Here is an 11,918-nt window from a genome sequence, read left to right on the forward strand (position 1 = left end):
TAGTACATTACCAAATTGCTTGAAATAATAAAGACTGAGGTTCCTTGCAGTGTCTTACCATCTTTTCTAGCAAAACTTTACAATTCATAGAAATCGGAAAACGGACGTAAGACACAAAATAAAAAAGTAAGCCATGAAAGAACCGCCACCGTCCATCACAACCAAGCGTTCTTAAAAAAACTCTGCGCGCAATGCCCAAAAAACGAATAGCATCCATACGCTTGCGCGTAACTTGCGTTCGTGAAGTGACACATCAGTGTAACATTTTTAAGCCACCCGTCGAGCCAAGGGAGGGTATGTTAGCACGTAAAAGAGCGATTAGTCATTAAAGCTGAAATTATAGATCTATTTAATTTGTCTTAAATACTTTAGTACTACCACGAATGTATACTCTAGCTACAATAACCTTATTTTCCTAATCGCAGCGATACACTGGTGGCATGAGTTACTATGGGGTTTAGCGTCCCAAAGCTACAGAGCGATGATCAGAGGGGCCGTAGTGGTCTTCTCTGCATTAGTATTGGCCTCTTTAAATTCTTCAACCTGCATCGTAAACACGGTAAAGGAGTATTTCTGTGCATCAGCGCGATTGCAGTGAGACCAGTGGTACTGCGATTTAAGCCATTGGCCAAGCACTCCTGCTACATGCTGTCAGTAGACGAGAAGAAAGGGGGTTAACCGAGGGGCCCGATTTTTATTAGTCATATCATAAGAAGCCAACAATCACTGACACCAAGGACAACATAGGGGAAATTACTTGTGCTTACAAGCACAAGTAATTTCCCCTATGTTGTCCTTGGTGTCAGTGTTTGTTGGCTTCTTATGATATACTGTCAGTAAGTACGATCAGCCGCGCATTACCACAACAGCAATAATCAAACTGGCCACGCCGAATGTCCAAACGGGGGTTTCGTAATGCGGCTGGTGATAGGCTTTTGTTTTGCAAACTTTCTCAATGTACGGGTTTATTCCTTAAAATTTACAAGAATTCTTATAAATCCCCTGTTCCCCATAGCGTAGTTCTAGCCTTTGAGCTGGATTGTTCGGAGAGGCTTACAGGTGGACTTGGAAGCTGTGCCACAGCGCAGAGCAGTCACCCGCTTGCCTTTTTCATGCAGGTGTTCGCGCTTGCAATCTCCTAAGTGCTGTTGCCGACATTAAATTTCGCCATCATGCAGACGACGTCAATATGCCACTTCTGAGGAAACTGAAACGAAATGGACGCTTCTTACACAGCTACGCCCCGAACCTTAGCTGAACAGATGGCCTTGACCTCGGAACACTGCGTCCTCATTTCATCGTGGCAGACCGCGACGCCCGGATCATTAGTCAGCCCTTGAGCTATAAAATAGCTGCGATCCACCGCGGCACATTCTGGGTATGGCAGCTGTGTCACAGCGCAGAGCAGTAACCTTGTTACCTTTGTCAGGCAGCTTAGTAGGCCATGTGCTCTTTTTACCACAATGTGCAGCAATTATTCTTTACTGCCGCTCTGGAGCCCACAATGCTGTTTTCCCATTGTTACTGAGTGTATTGCCGTCGCTCATTAAGGGCTCATGCACTCAGGTAATATTCAAAGCAATTAGTGTTCAGAGAATGCCGTTATACTCGCCGAACTGCAAAAAAATTTCAGCTGACTAATCGAAATTGATTTCAGAAAGAAGAGACCTCCAAAAACGACTTCTATCGGCAGATCAGACAATCGCGCACTTGATATATTGAATGAACCATGTAGAAATATATTGTCAGAGCTTTGTATTGCTTCGCATAGATATTGACAACGTACGACTCAACACTAACCAGACAGCTCAGCATGTTTGGGCCCTATACCGTAAAACTATTCCAATATGTTTTTATTCCGATCTCCTGAAGTCAAATTTGCGTAATTGCCGACGCAAGCATCAGGTGGTCATCCGCAGGGTTATCTGAACAGACCAATCAAACGATCTCCTCGCTCATAGGAGGTCACTTTTGTTTGCTTCATAAACGAATAACATTTCCTACACTGTGCTGCTTGTCTTATCCAATTGTCTGACAATAGGCGAGGAGCACGCTCAAGTGGAGAGGGATTCGATAGGGCCGAGCCAGTGCACTGAAAATTGATGACCGGATGAAGAGGGTGGTGCCAGCGTCTACGATTGGTCCACTTTCCCGGACTTAGCTTGCGGTGGCTGGTCGAAAATCGCTGCTGTATGCAACGGAACCTCAAGAAGGACAATAAACGGAACCTCATCAAAGAAGGGTTGGAAGAACGAGTTCGTAAATGTGCCGAAAGTGCTCGGAAACGTTATACGACCACGCAAAATGTTTCATAATGCGTAAATAAACCCATGCTTTCCGGCTGGTGTGAGTAGCCAGTGGCTGAGCGATCGGTGCCAACCATCTTTTATTCCTTTCGGAACGGGGCAGCCTGCGGCTATTCAGAAGAAAACTCAGTTTTATTTGGCATATTAATGTAACTTTACCGCATACACGTCACTTTGACGCGGGGAGTATTCGCGGTTTTGTGACGTATCGTGACAAGCAGGTGAAGTGGGTACAGCCCGAAAACGTTTGACCAATAGCCGAGGGCTAATCGCGAGTAGGCCTCCAATCAGAAATAGCTATTTTTTGTTTGGTCAAAGCGTGCATTATCAGTGTGTACACGTCATATCAGATAGGAAGCTATCGCGGTTTTCGTGACGTCACGTGGCGGAAAGATGAAGGGGGGATGGTCCAAAAAAGTTTTTGACCAATCGCGGAGGGCTGATTGCAGCATTGGAATTTAAAAGTAGTTTGGAATAGTTTTACGTTATAGCGCCCTTTGTGATCTCGAGGGGTGTCTTTGCGGTCCCGAAAATATATCACGGCAAAATAACTAAATTTTTTACATCCTTCTTGATTCTCACAATGCAGAAAGTTACTCCCAATACGAACAAGTGGTCATACGGCATTCTCACGACCTCTTAGGTTCATGCTAGAACAAAAAAAAACATAACCGGCCCGTCATCTTGGCCGCCAATCTACCGGCCACAATCGTCCCATTATCGTGAAGTTTTGTTTTTCCAAAACAAAAGAAGGCATTCTTTTTAAAGTGCGAAAACTAAAATGAATGAATCGCAGCACTTCACTGGAATATTTCCGCTCCCTCATGGACGCGCGTTCGCATTTGATTGATTGCTTTCGCCAAAACTAAATCTGCCTGTTTTACCCTACGTTTGACAACCTTTTAAATTGCTTCGATAATACATATTTACGACGAGGTCTCGAAAATAGTAAATTATGTTGCACAGCAATTAGTTCAGAATAAAAACAAAACACATCCCTGCAAGGTTTGTCGAGCTAATCTCACATTCTCTGCAGTCTTTACTAATATGCGCAGCTTCCTGCCGAAGCGGGAACTTGTGTCCAACATTGTTTTGTCACCTGCCAGTAATGTGCTTATACCTACAGAAACGTGGCTACACGCCGATATTAGCGACGCCCAAGTTCCTGTCGAGTTGCCTAATTTCTACCTCTATCGAAAGAATCGCGGCTATGCATGCGGGGGTGGAGTAATTGTGGCGGGGAATCAACTGCTATATTCAGTATTTCATATCGATTCAGATATCTGAATGTTATGGGTAGTTTGCCGCTATCCATTGCGTATCCAACTTTCTGGCATCTGTTATAGGCCACCAAACTTAATGCCGACTTTATGCCACGCAAATTTAACATTATTCTAAGCATCCTCAAAGGAGCACGTTAGAATGCAGACATGGCAATGTTTGGTGATCTGTATTATCCCACTCGAGACTGGCAGAACTACCGAACTTTAAAAAGAAACGCAGACGCACGCAATTACATTGATGTATGTCTTAAATTTAACATCTCGCTAATAATACCTGAACCAAAGCGTGTTAAGCAGAACTCGGCAAACATTTTTGATTTCATACTAACGATCAGTGCCGACAGCATGTCATCCGTTGCATATCTCAGGCAAATAAGCGACCAGGGGGATACCCATCATACTTTTATTTCGTTCCGCTAACACGGAAAATTTGTAAGAAACCCGTCCTATTTACGGCAAAGCGAAGCAAATAATAGTAAGCTAATCTGTTTCTTTAATATTCTCAAAACAGCTTTTCCTACCCCTTTTGTACATAAAAATTGGCTGCCTTTCAAGATCAAACTCTGTGGATTAATTGAGAAATATATACCGCCATGAAGCTTTCGTGCTAATAAAGACAAGCCATTGTTTAATCAATCACTGAAACAACTCGACAATAAGAAAAAAAAACGTTATTTCAGAGCTGCAAAACTGCGACAAAGCCTAAATACGTGAAACAAACCCTATTCAGCGGAATTCACATATCTTGTAGCAATACGAAACGCTAACTACAACTTTTCTAATAATGACCTTTCTAACATGTTAACACGTAATCCGCAACAGTTTTGGCGCGTGGTGAACGTGGAACACAAACGTAAAATTTCGCTTGCTGACGAACAAGATAAAGTTCTAAGTGACGCGGATGGTAAGAACTCGAATTACCCTAGACCTGAGGAGCGAACGGAAGAAACTGGTACATAAGAAGCCGATTAATGAGTTAGCGGTAAGAGGGAAAATAGAGGAATTCCACATCAAGCTACAGACGAGTTATTCGGCTTAAACTCAGGAAGAGGACCTTAGTGTTGAAGCAATGAACGACAATCTTGTCCCCGCAGGGGCGTCTGCGTCAGCAGGCGTTTGGTTTGTCGCGACACCACGTACCCGAGCACACGAGGGTTGGACCCTCCCGCGTGTAGCCGTGCGCGGCTTAGCCGTGTCTGGGGAAAAGGGGATCCTGGGGGTTGAGCCGATGCTGGGTGTTCGGACCTTTAAGGCCCCCCGGCGGAGGCAACACACCTCTTTGGCCTCTGCTTCACATAGACGGCACCTCCAGACTGACCCACCTGGAGGAAATCGGCAGTCGCCTTTTCCTGTCCCCCTCTGCAATCTTCGTCTTTCTCTCCCACTTTCCCATCTTTCCTGTCTTCTCTTCACTTCTTATTACTTCCGTATTTCCTGGCGGCAAGGGTTAACCGTGTGTGATATATTCAACCTTGGGTATATACATTAGGTTATAGTGGCGCTGTATAGCTGGCGTCTGCAGGTTTCTTGGAACCTGCAGCGTCCCCCTGTTGGGCTCCATGGTGGGTGGCTACCACCGCCGCCGAATTTTGAAACCATCCAATGGCAGAAGCGTTCCCGCGACTTTCAGATCGGCCTCTGAAAGAGGTCGCACCGAAGCAACATTCCAGTTCTTTTTAAAACCAAGCGAAGACACATTTCCGAAATACCACGTTCTTCATAGTGAAGGCAACACCACCGTTAGAAAACTGTCACCATTCACAGTATCGAAATGCCTAGCAAACACAATTGGATCGGGTTACAAGGCCGCAAAGATGGCTAGCGGAGACCTCCTCCTTGAACTGACCAACAAAAGTCAACTAGAAAAGCTCGCCGAACTCACCAATATTGGTGACATCAAAGTAACAATCTCTCCACACCGCTCACTCAACACTAGCAGGGGAGTTATATCTGAAGAAGACTTCTTGAACCTCAGCGACGAAGAGCTACTCGAAGGATTTCAGGAGCAAAACGTAATTAAGGTTCAGAGAATAACACTACGACGAAATGACCAACAGATCCCGACGAAACATGTGATTTTGACATTTGGTAGTAGCACTGTCCCTAGTTCACTCGACGCAGGATATCTGAAAATCAACGTCAGACCGTACATACCCAACCCAAGGCGGTGTTTCAAGTGCCAGAGGTTTGGGCATGGATCACAATCATGCAGAGGCAAAGAAACATGTGCGAAATGTAGTGCCAATAACCATCCTTTTGACAACTGCAATGCTCCCGCAAAATGTGTAAATTGCAAGGGCGATCATCCAGCTTACTCACGGAGTTGCCCTTGCTGGAAAAAAGAAAAAGAAGTAATTGCTCTGACAGTGAAAGAAAAAATCTCGTTCTATGAAGCCAGAAAGCGACTATCGTACCTTCCGCGAAGAAGTTATGCCGATGTGACGCAGATGGGGGCTGCGCCACAGAGGTTTGAGGAGTCCTCCGAGCCCACGCGTAGTGGTCCCGCAGTGACCCCTGCCGCCCCCGTTATGGAAGGAGCCGACGCTGCTCCATCCTCTTCAAGCGCCCTGCAGACACCAGTCCCACAGGGCCCGAAGATCAAGCGAACCACAAGGCCCGAGACACGTGTCTCGGCGCCTAACTCTCGATCCTCCAGCGCCTCAGAGAGAGCGATGGAGGTCGACGCAAAAACCCCGGTGTCATTGACACCAAAGGACAAGCGCTCTCTTGAGCGCGGTAAAAGGGACAAAATCCCGATAACCACTCAGAAGAAGAAAGCGATAACCTAAAGGTTATCGCTCATTTGTATAAGCCTTTTTAAATCCATGTCACCTAACATCTCACTTCTTATTCTTTCCGTGGTACCAATTCTTACCTTTTAATTTTAAAATGGCTTTTATTATTCATTGGAATTGTAGAGGTCTCATGCACAATCTAGGTGACACCAAAGACATCATCAACATCTTTTCACCAGTTGCTGTACGTCTTCAGGAAACAAATCTCGGTCCAAAAAATAGTCAAATTCTCAAAGGTTTCACCGTCGTCCGAAGGGACCGCGAATGTTCCACCCGTTTGTCAGGCGGAGTGGCTGTAGTCGTGCAGGGTGGCACTCCTACCCGAAACGTCCAATTAAATACATCTTTAGAAGCCGTAGCTGTCACCATTCTATCTTACAAAACCATCACCATTTGCTCTCTGTATATTCCACCCCACACCCACTTCACTACTAAACAATTAGAAAATTTAACAGATCAGTTACCAGAACCATTTGTTTTAGTAGGGGATTTTAATGCTCATTGTACTCTGTGGGGTAGTGTCAGAACTGACCAAAGAGGACAGTTGGTTGAAGATTTTATTTTATCCAATGACATCTGCCTCTTAAATTCAGGCGCCCCGACCTACTTTTCACCAACTTCCCGCACTTTTAGTTGTTTAGACTTAGCTTTTTGCTCACCTTCACTTTTTACTGATCTTAAATGGGAAGCTCTCGACACGTCATATGGCAGCGACCACTTACCCGCACTCATCAAACTCCTATCATCACCAAAAACCCTAGTAACTAGACGACGTCGATGGAAATTACAGCTCGCGGACTGGCCGGTCTTTCTGGAGAACGCGATACTAGAAGATGTCTTTCCGCCAGAGCTAAGTATTGACAAACTTAATAAAAAAATCACTGAGGTTATAATCTGTGCGGCAGAAAAGGCCATACCCCAGTCATCAGGCATTGTGCACAAAAAGCTAAACCCCTGGTGGTCGAAGGAGTGTGCCGACGCTAAAAAAGCACAAAATAAGCCCTGGAGAATCCTACGAAGGTACCCCACCTATACCAACCTGTTAACCTTCAAACAAGCGAAAGCCAAAGCGCGGTTCATTCGTAGACATGCTGAAAAATCATCATGGCAAAAGTACATCTCTTCAATTAATAGCACCGTAACATCAAAACCAATGTGGGATCAGGTGAGGAAATTTAGAGGAGACTACTCATCTTACACAATACCACTACTTACATGCCCAGGCACACATACAACACTGCAGGACCAAGCCAACTCATTAGGTGAACACTTTTACAACATCTCCAGCTCGGCAAACTATTCAAATTCATTCTTAAAATATAAAGAGTCGGCGGAGAAACAGAGACTACCCACCACTGGGGCTTCAGCTGAAATGTATAATAAACCCCTCACAAAACATGAGTTGAACAGAGTTCTCTCTGCCGGTAAAAAAACGGCAACAGGTCTTAACCGTGTCCACTACACAATGCTGGCACACTTACCTCAAGCATTGGTAGGGACACTTCTTAAATTTTTCAATATGATATGGGAGTCTGGGGTAATGCCCACAGATTGGAAAAATGCGATAGTAGTGCCCTTTCTAAAATCTGGTAAACCCGCAACATCCCCTAGTAGCTATAGACCCATTGTATTAACAAGCTGTCTAGCTAAATCCTATGAGAGCCTCATAAACACAAGACTCACATTTATCCTTGAAACAAGACGCCTAATAGATATGCACCAGTGCGGATACAAAAAGGGTTGCTCCAACATTGACCATCTCGTACGACTAGAACAGGAAATACGTGACACCTTCCTACACAAGCAATATTGTCTGACGGTTTTCTTCGATTTAGAAAAGGCCTACGATACGACGTGGCCATATGGAATCCTAAGAGACCTGGCTGACCTGGGAATTCGCGGCAGAATGCTAAATTGTCTATGTGATTTCATGTCAAATAGAACATTTCAAGTACGTCTCGGCACAACACTTTCACTCACATTTACACAAGAAAATGGCGTACCACAAGGCTGCATTCTGAGCACGACACTTTTCATAGTCAAAATGAACTCTGTTAATAAAATTATCCCATCATCTGTTATGCACTCATTATATGTCGACGATTTGCAAATGGCTTGCCGCGCTTCAAATCTACCCGCCTGCGAAAGACAACTACAAATAACGATAAATAATCTAACACAATGGGCCGACAAAAATGGTTTCCGTTTTTCAACACACAAAACTGTTACAGTTCTCTTTTCCCAGAAGCGAGGTTTACACTGCACTCCAGTTCTCACATTGTATGGTGCAACGCTGCCGGTCAAAGAAGACTACAAATTTTTAGGTGTAATTTTTGACACAAAACTGAATTTCCTTGCCCACATTAACTCAACTAAGATAAAAGCAAATAAAGCACTAAATATCATTAAGGTTTTACTGCACAAGCACTGGGGATCTGACCGAACATGTCTATTACATATATACCGGTCTCTTGTACGTAGCATTCTCGACTACGGTAGTGTAGTTTATGGTGCAGCTAGGCAGTCCTACATTAAGCGACTTGATCCAGTTCACAATCTTGGCCTACGACTGGCGAGCGGTGCGTACAGAACATCGCCTGTCCAAAGTTTATATGTTGAATGCAATGAGCCGTCCTTACAGCAACGCAGAGCACTACTTACACTTTCCTATGTACTACGAATTCGATCATCACCACAACATATATGCTACAGCATCGAAACACAGTGCAAATCACGGATACACTACACAAATAAACCAAACATGATTCGGCCACTAATCTTACGACACGAAGAATACTGTCAGAATTACGATGTTCCTCATGAGGCCCTGCAGGTTGCTGAAAGGCCACCAAGTTTGCCACCATGGTACAACTTTTCACAGCTATGTGACTGGACACTAACACGTCTAAAGAAGAAAGACATTCCACAAGAACACATAATACGAGAATTCCGAGCCATTCAAGAAAAATATAAAAATTACACGGAGTTTTACACTGACGGCTCTAAAACACAAGAATACGTAGGTGTCGGGATCGTAACAAAAAATTGGAAAAATAGCATTCGGATAAATATTTGTCTTCAGTGTTTACCGCCGAAGTATTTGCAATATGGACGACAGTAAAAAAAATTACCAGCGACAAGCAGATGAATGCTATCATATATACCGATTCGTTAAGTGCACTCAGATCTCTAAACCTTAACTCCGCGTCTGAACCCCTAATTGGTGATATCCTAAACATGTTGGCCTATAATGAATACGGAAGAACCTTACGATTCTGCTGGGTCCCAAGCCATGTCGGGATACCAGGGAATGAAGCAGCAGATAGATGCGCGTTCATGGCAGCACACAAAGGTGTAACGCAAACAACACTTCCATACAAAGACAGTATCCGAGCGATTCATAAGGCCCTGACATCAAAGTGGCAACTAGAATGGGACTCTTGCACAAATAACAAGTTACACACAATAAAACCCCTGCTGAGCGAATGGAAGTCGTGCTGTCACCAGCAACGCTTCTATGAGGTGATCCTATGTAGACTCCGAATCAGGCATACACACCTGACACACAATTTTCTACTTCAAAACGAAAACCAGCCAACTTGCGAGAAGTGCCATGAACCACTAACCGTAATGCACATTATTATGACATGTCCAAATATTGAAACACAGAGACAAAAGCTTTTACAGAATCTCTATAACTCACACATACCTTTACACCCCGCCTCAATACTCGGAAATCAACCGCTAGTGCCTTTCGCTGACTTCTTCAGCTTTCTAGAAGAAACCGGTTTTTTACACAGACTCTAAAAATACCGCAGCTTCCACTGCTTTAACATTTGAATTCTTAATATCTTGTGACTGGCGCAGCATGGCCTTAGTTGCTCTTGCGCCATTAAACCCGACTTAACTAACTAACAATCTTGTGGGCATCATTAAGGAGTGTGAAATTGAAGTCGGTGGTAACTCCATTAGGCAGGATACCAGCAAACTATCGCAGGAGACTAAAGATCTGATCAAGAAACGACAATGTATGAAAGCATCTAACCCTGCAGCTAGAATAGAACTGGCAGAACTTTCGAAGTTAATCAACAAGCGTAAGACAGCTGACATAAGGAGGTATAATATGGGTAGAATTGAACATGCTCTCATGAACGGAGGAAGCCTAAAAACAGTGAAGAAGAAACTAGGAATTGGCAAGAATCAGATGTATGCGTTAAGAGACAAAGCCGGCAATATCATTACTAATATGGATGAGATAGTTCAAGTGGCTGAAGAGTTCTATAGAGATTTATACAGTACCAGGGGCACCCACGACGATAATGGAAGAGAAAATAGTCTAGAGGAATTCGAAATCCCCAAGGTAACGCCGGAAGAAGTAAAGAAAGCCTTGGGAGATATGCAAAGGGGGAAGGCAGCTGGGGAGGATCAGGTAACAGCAGATTTGTTGAAGGATGGTGGACAGATTGTTCTAGGGAAAATGGCCACCCTGTATACGCAATGCCTCATGACCTCGAGCGTACCGGAATCTTGGAAGAACGCTAACATAATCCTAATCCATAAGAAACGGGACGCCAAAGACTTGAAATATTATCGACCGATCAGCCCACTGTCCGTTGCCTACAAACTATTTACTAAGGTAATCGCAAATAGAATCAGGAACACACTAGACTTCTGTCAAGCAAAGGACCAGTCACGATTCCGTAAAGGCTACTCAACAATAGATCATATTCACACTATCAATCAGGTGATAGAGAAATCTGCGGAATATAACCAACCCTTATATATAGCTTTCATTGATTACGAGAAAGCGTTTGATTCTGTAGAAACCTCAGCAGTCATGGAGGCATTACGGAATCAGGGTGTAGACGAGCCGTATGTATAAATACTCAAAGATATTTATAGCGGCTCCACAGCCACCATACCCCTCCATAAAGCAAGCAACAAAATCTCGATAAAGAAAGACGACAGGCAGGGAGACACAATATCTCCGATGCTATTGACAGCGTGTTTACAGGAGGTATTCAGAGACCTGAATTGGGAAGAATTGGGGATAAAAGTTAATGGAGAATACCTTAGTAACTTGCGATTCGCTGATGATATTGCCTTCCTTAGTAACTCAGGGGACCAATTTCAATGCATGCTCACTGACCTGGAGAGGCTAAGCAGAAGAGTGGGTCTAAAAATTAATCTGCAGAAAACTAAAGTAATGCTTAACAGTCTCGGAAGAGAACAGCAATTTACATTGGCAGCGAGGCACTGGAAGTCGTAAGGGCATACATCTACTTAGGGCAGGTAGTGACGGCGGATCTGGATCATGAGACGGAAATAATCAGAAGAATAAGAATGGGCTGGGGTGCATTTGACAGGCATTCTCAGATCATGAACAGCAGGTTGCCATTATCTCTCAAGAGAAAAGTATATAACAGCTGTGTCTTACCAGTACTCACCTACGGGGCAGAAACCTGGAGGCTTACGAAAAGAGTTCTACTCAAATTGAGGACGACGGAACGAGCTATGGAAAGAAGAATGATAGG

This window comes from Dermacentor variabilis, chromosome 11 (genome assembly GCF_050947875.1).
Source record: "Dermacentor variabilis isolate Ectoservices chromosome 11, ASM5094787v1, whole genome shotgun sequence".
Lineage (NCBI taxonomy): Eukaryota > Metazoa > Arthropoda > Arachnida > Ixodida > Ixodidae > Dermacentor > Dermacentor variabilis.